Genomic DNA, 9283 nt, shown 5'->3' with positions numbered 1-9283 from the left:
TTTGAAACCAATCATATTGAAATTTTATAAGGGCTAGTAAAATGCGCATGAAAAATGAAATTCATATCTAAAGTTTTTATAAATAAAAACAAATGCCAGCCAAGGAAAAAAGGCAGTCAGAGAAAAGGGCATCGAGACGACCAGTTGTCAGTTTGTGTCACCCATCTATCCCCTCTCTCTCTCTCTTTCTCTCTCTCTCTCTCTCTCTCTAGTATATTGAGAAAGAACTGAACAGAAGATAAATTGGCATTTCTTTTTATAAACTTACGTCAAGTGTTTTTGTGAAACAACTAGTTGTCTTATATACATTCGTCAAGAACTTGAAACTCTGTTTAGCAGATTATATAAACGACACTGTTAAAAACTAAAAAAGAAAAATACAGCATAACGTTACAGAACTGTAGTAAGTAGAATCTCCAAAAATTTCTTTCGGCAGCCGCAGAGCATTTTTTAGTCTTCACACTTCATTAGAAATGTTTTTGATAAAAAGGGAATAATTGATATTGTCTGGATGAGAATGTATACCATCTAACTCTAATTGTTGGTAAGATTTTGACGTTCTAGGACTATTTTTTATCTCCTTACACCAAGTGGATTCATGCTTTGTCTGGATATATTTTTATGGAAGATAAGCGCAATCAATTTCCTCCCCAAAATTCAGAAACTAATTACAACGTGCTATTAAATTCCCATGAATGGGAAGTTATTCTTAAAAAGAAGACCATCCTTGTAAAATGTTTGCGATATTGTAAAGCCGTCAGAGATTTACATCATTTGAAAGGAATCTCGTCATTGGACCGATGAGAATAGACAACATTCATACATGGCTGCTTGCATAAATAATATAATCAGTCCATCATAAACGTTATCCATATAATACATGATCTTGATCATTCCAATAATATTTTGATACCGGACAATGAACAAGCGTCAACAACGTTATAATACGATGCACCAATTCGTCAAGATATTGACGATAAACTTCCAACAGAAAACTCTGCGTGAACTATAAAATGAATAGATAAACAAAAAAGAATACAGTATTAATCGTAGCATACAGTGTTCAATGGACATAATTGTGGACATAATTGTGGGATCAGATAATATTCGAAATAAATGGAAAATAAAACGATCCTTAGTGAAAAAAGAAAAAAAAAAGAAAAACAAAATAGGAGAAATCAAAATGAAAACAGAATATATATCCCAATTTATATAAAGCTACAGTGAATATATTTATATATTGATATATGCAGGATTAACATCTAAACAATTTCACTGACTATTTATGAAAGTTTCAACACAGCTGCCCGTCGTAACAGGCTATATTTAGTTTAACAATTTCATGCAAAAAGGTTTTAAAGGAGATTAAAAGCATTTCCTAAAAATTCAGATGGCATAGATTTTTATTTATTGTTAAATCTTAACAATACGTGTTATTTAAAAAGAAATCAAGTCTCTCCATATGTAAGGTATTAGTGTTCGTGTGTGTTGTGTGTGTGTGTGTTTGTGTGCGTGCGTGCAACTCTCTTACAGCCCACACTACTTGAGCAAGTATAACAAAACCTGGCATGATAATGGTCTCCTACCTAGAGATGTTGCACACCATTTTCCCAAGTAAAGGTTAAGTTCATAGCCAAAGCATATATACTCGCATAAAGCCTACATCAATGGGCCTATAATAAGCAAACTTCAAGACCAAAGTTAAGGTCATATTTAGAGCGTCTCTTCATAAACTCATCTACCTTGAGTTGGTGCACACCGAGTTTGGGTTTGCCACCATCCCAGGTGCCGCCAGCGTGGCGCCGGCTAATTTCTTTGTAAATTTAAATCAGATGACCCTCCTCCGCCTCTACGAAGCACGGATACCTTTGCTAGTAATTGATATTTTGAAAATAGGTCGGACAGTGTATTTTGGGTTTACTTTTAACAAACCTGTTACTGTTGATTCGCTAATTGTGTTTTTTTAATCCTCATGTTCCATGTTTTTGACAAAGTTCGAAGGATTGCTGTTTTCTAGGACAGAATTATTTCAATCTAACAGTTATTGTTTGTAACATTTTTTTACCTTGGAGTAATATAGTTTAGTTCTTTACATCAAGTGGCTTCCTGCCTTTTCTGCAGCGATTTCTCTGAAAAGTAAATATTTGACCAGTTTCAACTGTAAAAATGGTGTGGTGGCATAAAATAAAAAAAAAACTCTGATATTAAAATTCAAATATAATACATTTGTCAAGAATGAGAGTTCAATAGAAACGTTGTTTTAATTTGAATAAAATAAAAGACGCATCAAGTGCGCTTGAAACCAAATCACAATATAATATTAGGAAAATAAACAAATATGTTACTTGTTTGAAATTTATCACAAATATATTTCCGAAATATATTTGTCATGAATTTCAAACAAGTAAAATAGTTGTTTATTTTCCTAATATTATATTGTGATTTGGTTTCAAGCGCACTTGATGCGTCTTTTATTTTATTCAAATTAAAACAGCGTTTCTATTGAACTCTCATTCTAGACGTTATTCTCGCGTTACCTACGCACAGTTCAAAAATTTCAAAATACAACCGCCAGATACAACGCGCGGCTTTATGAAAACAAACTTCTTTCTCATAATTTACAACATGGCAAGGAAGAAGAAAAGAAAAAAGAAACAACACAACACACTGAAGATGGAGTCTACCTCCGAAAAATTTTTTTGATAAACATGTAAAATATTTGTTTCTTTTAATATTACGTTGTGATTTTGTTTCAAGCGCACTTGATGTATATTTTATTGAATTCATATTAAATTTGCATTATATTAGACACTGATAATGCAAGGTCCATTCGAACGTAATTTATTCGTAGGACACCTTATGTTTAAGACTAAAAGAGTTTAATATATTCTACATCCAAAATCATGTAGTGGGTTTTTATCAAAATTGGAATAATATTCTTGTTATACGTTCTAAGAACTTTATCTTCATTTTTATCTTCTAGAAATAAACATGCCGAAATCTGTTTTTTTTTTTTTAGCCGGAATCAATAGAACTCGTTCTGACATTCCGGATACTTCCATTCTACGACGAAATTCCCAGAATTTAAACACTCCAAATATTGAAAACTTTGAAGGCGGGTGTAATAACGTAAAACGAGCAACCTTCTTTACACTATAATTTATTTTCTGACTAGTCACCATTGTTCTCAATGCATAGTTGCCAACGATGAAGAAGAACTGTGCATGGACCCTCACAGTGCGATTCCAAAAGGAAAGCCTCCTATGTTTAAGTTAAATATTTGAAGCATCTACGACAATGGCAGCAGTACTGCTAAAACGAGCGATCATTGGTTTTCAGAAAAGTATTTTTCTCCATGACCACCACCATTTCCAGTCCACATTTTCGAGGCATTCAATGACGCTCTCTACTTCTGATGCATATCTATGACATAGTTTCCTTTCTTACAGTTTCACACAGTAAATATCTGTTACAGCTCTTAGGTCCTGAATGCATTATTTTATTCATTATAACACTGAATTTGCAATCCGTTTAGATCTATTAGAGCGAAAAAAGAGATAAGAGAGATTACGTCTATATATGTACTCGTCTCTCTCTCTTTCTCTCTCTCTCTCTCTCTCTCTCTCTCTCTCTCTCTATATATATATATATATATATATATATATAAATTACAATTAAATATACTAAAATGATCCAAGATGGAAAATTAAAGTATATTATAAATATAAAAGAATTAATATTTATAAAGTTATCTCAGCCAGATGTAAAAGCTCGATGAAACCAAATAGGATATAGAGCTTATAATACGAGCAAACAGTTAATAAAAGTTATATATATATATATATATATATATATATATATATATATATATATATATATATATATGTACAGTGCCACGCAAAAGTATTGGATACATTTTTCTTCATAACTAAAATTAGGGTTAAATATTTACCTAAAATTTGGTCGGTATATTCCTATCCCTATTCTTACTTAACGTTCGTATAGCAATTACAAAATCAAAGTTTAGAAAAATTATATTTAAGGAAATATAGAAGTTAACAAATGGAACATTATAGGAACCACTAAAAATCCCTTTTCTAAAATAATTTCAGATGACGTGTTGCAATAATACAAGCGAGTTAACCCTTACCAATCAGAGAGTTTCATATTAAATAATTCTTATAACATTTTTCCAGGTTATGTTTACCTTCTTCAACGTCAACCAGTTCATTTATAAAAATGCCAAATACTTAAAAGTTCTCAATAGATATTCGTAAAAATTTATCGATAAGCAAAAATAAGGAAAAAAAAGGTGTCGAATAATATCAAGGCAACTTAATCTACCACCTAGTACAGTTGGAACCGTTATTAGAAATTTAAAAACTCTGGTGAAGTTTTTGTAAACTTTCCTGAATGAGGTCGATCAGGGAAATTAAACGTCAAAAACCAAGATGGATGAGCAGAAAAAGTACAAAGAAACCGTTTTGTTACTCGTGGTAAAATTAAAACTGATCTCAGAGAAACTGGGATCGATGGTAACAAGCATACAATCAGTAGAGATATAAATGTTAGTCTTGTTTCAAGATCTCCAAGAACAGTTCTATTGCTGAAGCGTCAACATGTCAGATCATGTTTGAATTATGTGAAAACATATGAGGAAAAACCACATAAATTTTAGAGCGAGGTAATCTGGTCAGACGAAATAAAAGTCGAAATCTTTGGAAGAAAAAGAGCAATACAATTATGGTGTGAAAATGGCACGACATTAAGCTAAAAGAATACCATTCCTATATAGGATATCAGCTAGAATTGCATCAGTAAAACTTTCAAAAGTAAAACTAAATAAGAAATTAATAACTAATTCAACAGCAAAAATGTAAAAATAACAACCCAAACAAGATATAGAAATATATTCTACGCTATTGATATTAGGAGGAAAAAACTTGTTAAAATATTTTATACGAAGATTAACCTATGAAGACAATCTAGATATGATGTTAAATAGAAACTATTTATATTGACAAAAAAACCCAGATCAAACAAGTTAACTTACTTTAATTTCGAGGAATTTGACGACCGACAGGTTATCTCTCTTGAACGGTGTCAAAGAAAAAGCAATTCAAATACGCATTTACTCTGGAATAGAAAATGATGAGTGCCTCATTAATGAGTAACACAAGTACCTCCAACTCTACCGTAAGGACTCGGACAGACATATGCATGGGCTTGGAGTCTATATTCGTAACACCCTCCCCCTGACTAGGGAAATAAATTTAGAATCAGAGGACCAGGCCTTTATGTGCTTCAGACTAAATATGCAACACAATATTAGCTACTTTTATTTTCTCTACCGCTCTCCCTCAAACCAAGACTGTACCCTAATAAACAAAGTCTCAGACAGCATAGATATAGCACTCTCCCTCGATACTAGCGCACAAATACATGTATTTGGTGACTTCAATGTCCACCACAGTAACTGGCTAGGATTCTCGAATCACACAGACGTAGCTGGTAGCGCAACACATAGCTTCTCTATATCCCATTCCCTATCTCAGTTGGTTACATTTCCGACACGTTTCCCAGACCAGCAAGATCAACATGCCTCACTTCTAGATCTCTTTCTGACAACGGTTCCCAATGACTGTACAACAAATGCCCACAGCCCACTCGGGAATGCTGATCACGCTGTGATAATGGTAGAAATCAACCTAAATTCTCGCCCTAAAACTAAAGACCCACTACACAAAACAACGAGGTATTACAAAAAGGCTGATTGGGAAGCCATCAGGGAACTCATCAGAGATACCCCATGGCAAAATATCTTTACTCTTCCAGCGGAACAGTGTGCAAATGAGACCACTGAATGGTTCAAAACTGCTATTGAAGCACATGTTCCCGCACGGAAATTCTATAGCAAGCCCCACTCTCCTCAATGGTTTACTTCTGCTTGTGAAGCTGTCATTTGGCAGATTCAACCGACATAAGTCCAGCTCAAATAAACAGAAGTTTATAGAAACTAGAAATAATTGTAAGAGAGTGATAGAGGCAGCTAAGACAGATTACTCTGAAACCACCAGAAAACGCATCGAAGCACAGAAATTAGGAACCCGGGATTTTTGGAAAATCTACAACAGCATAGTAAATAATGGACAGTCAACTATTCCCCCACTATCAAACAATCATGAGGTTGCTTGCACGGCAACTGACAAGGCTAATCTGCTTGCCAGTCGGTTTGCCTCAAACGCCACACTGAACTCGGTACACCACTCACTCCCTGATTTTCCTCTGCGAACAGACGCCACACTAGACGATTTGAAAATCACCCCTTCTCAGGTACATGCTATTATAAAAAACCTAGACACCTCAAAAGCATGTGGACCAGATATCATCCCGGCTGTGCTATTAAAAAAATGCTCTGCCGAGGTTGCTCCAGTTCTGTCCAAACTTTACAATAAATGCCTCAACGAATCTTGTTTTCCCGACTGCTGGAAAACCGCCTCTGTGGTACCAGTCTTCAAGAATTCTGATGAAAGAACTGACCCACTAAAGTATCACCCCATTAGCCTCCTCCCGCTTTTCGCCAAAATATTTGAGTCCTTAGTTAATCAAGCCCTAGTCCAGCACTTAACAGCTGCTAAACTCCTGACTGACAAACAATATGGATTCAGGCAAGCCCGTTCAATAGCAGATATCTTAACTGTAGTTTCTGGACGTATATACCGTTACTTGGATAAAACAGGGGAGGGGGGAGCGGTGGCCCTCGATATATCTAAGGCTTTTGACAGGGTATAGCACGATGGTCTTCTAAGGAAAATTAGATCATATGGAATCACTGGAAGAATTCATAACGTAATTAAATCCTTCTTAAGTAATAGAAAAATCAAAGTTGTCCTCGACGGTCGTACATCCAAACAATACGACATAAATGCGGGAGTGCCTCAGGGGTCTATCCTTGGACATCTGTTATTCCTGATATTCATAAATGACCTCCCTGATAAAATTGTTTCGGAGATGGGTATATTTGCTGATGACACCACTCTCTATAACAGATATGAGGGGAAAACAAATGAACACATATCCAAGGAAATGGCAGAAACACTAGAGGAAGACCTCCAATCCGTAGTGGAATGGGGACAAAAATGGTTGGTCACATTCATTGCTGCTAAGACTAAGCTTGTCTCCTTCAATAACTACAAGAAACCTTCTCTTCCACAAATAGCAAGGGCTAAGAACACATTACCTGAAAGTACTTCTTTTAAACTCCTCGGCCTAACGTTTACAGGGAATATGAACTGGAATAGATACATTGAGAGCATTGCCAAGGCTGCTGCAAGGAAGGTTGGCTCCCTCTACCGTGCTAGAAAACTACTTACGCCTGACAGTATCCTATACCTCTATAAGGCAACCATTCGCCCATGTATGGAGTACTGTTGTCACATCTGGGCTGGTGCATCTGCTTCTTGTCTCTCGCTCCTGGACAGGGTTCAAAAGAGAGTCGCCAACCTGATAGGTCCTGAACTGTCATCTAGGCTTCAGCCTCTGTCCCATCGACGAGATGTTGCATCCCTCTGCCTGTTCTACAAATACTTCAATGGTGAATGCTCTGACGAACTGCAAACACTTGTACCTCCTCGACGTAACTACCCCTGACAAACCCGACAAGCTACTAAGTCTCATCCCTTTACAGTAGAGATCCCTAGGTGCAAGAAAGCCTTTTACTCCAATAGTTTCTTCCCCAGAAATGCGGGTCTTTGGAACTCCCTTCCGAGATTCTGCTTTCCCAACTGCAATGATATGCAGAAGTTCAAGTGTAATGTTAACACACATCTTTCTACTCATCTCCCTTCATAATGACCCCGCTAATTAAGTCCCTAATAGTAGCCCCCTGCTTCAAAGTGGCACTGTGCCTTGTTTGGGGTAAAAATTGAATTTTAAAAAAAGTACACAAGGAGACATATCAATGGTACATATTGTGGAGAAATGCGTGACTTACCTGGATAGACCACGTGCGAGTCGGTCACCGAAAATAAATAAAAAGAAAGAAAAGAAACGGTCAAGACTCTTATTTATAGAGTAGTGATCACGTGAGTTAGAAGAATATGCAAATAGAGGTAAACGATTTTGCGATATAAAAAGCCTGTGTTGTTAAGAGGAGGGGCAGACTGTTGGCAGAAGTCAGTGCTGTCAGACGTGCTTTAGAGTTTTGTTATTATATGCTGTGTTCGATTGTTGGGAGAGAGAAAAGAGAAGAGGAGGAACCAAGAAGACATTCTGCAGATACTTGGCTTTGTGTTGGTTTTAAGCTATTTTGGGCGCTTGGTGTGCGGTGACTAACAATGGACAGATTCGACATTCGCTTAATACCCGAGTTCGACGGATCTACCACTGGACCGGCTGTCGTCGAATGGATTAAAAAGGCGGAGAAAATCTGTAAACTATGCAAAATTAAAGAACCAGCCACAGTTATCCCTTTGAGGCTAACCGGAGGGGCCTATGCAGTCTACCAACAACTCGGGGATGAACCAGACTGGGATGAAATCAAGCAGAGCCTGTATACAGCGTTTGGTACAGATCCATTTGTTGCGTGGCAACAGTTCACGAGCCGGACACTTCAACCCAAGGAAACAGTCGACGTGTACCTAGCCGTCCTGCGAAAATTTTCTGTACCGTTTGGTGGGGTCAACGATAAAATATTAAGCTGTGCTTTTTTGGTAGGCCTACCCGAGGAGGTCAGTAAACTGTTGCGGGCATCATCAAGAATCGATGAATTGTCAACTGATGAGTTATTGGCCCGAGCTCGAAACATCTGTAAGGAACAGGAACCAATTGCAGCAGCAGCTCGTTTTCGACATGGAGGCAATGTGGACTCTCTTCCAGATAGTAATAAGCATGCCACCCCAGTGTGCTATAAATGTGGGGAGGCCAATCATTTTGCTAAAGAATGCCGGAGTGATAGGAGAGGTGTATATCCACAATCAAAGAGACCAGTGCAATGCTATCGCTGCAATAAGTTTGGGCACATATCTCGCAACTGTTCGGGAAACGAAGTTGGGGGCAAGGTACTATCGCTACCCTTGCCCCCTGCCAACCAATAAACACAGGATTGCCTGTCATTAGCGTTAAACTTGATGATGTGCAGTGTTCAGCACTTATAGACACGGGGTGTTCCCGGTCTATAGTTAGTGCCCATTGCTGTCCGGTGTGGCGGAGGAACCCAGTCGGCGTTATGACCATCAATGGCTTATCACGGGTATGTTGTGGTGAAGGGACAGTCACAATCTGT

This window comes from Euprymna scolopes, unplaced genomic scaffold (assembly GCF_053919585.1).
Source record: "Euprymna scolopes isolate OS-2025 unplaced genomic scaffold, ASM5391958v1 sca4, whole genome shotgun sequence".
Lineage (NCBI taxonomy): Eukaryota > Metazoa > Mollusca > Cephalopoda > Sepiida > Sepiolidae > Euprymna > Euprymna scolopes.
The sequence above is the reverse complement of the archived record's forward strand: the minus strand, read 5'-3'. Positions refer to the sequence as shown.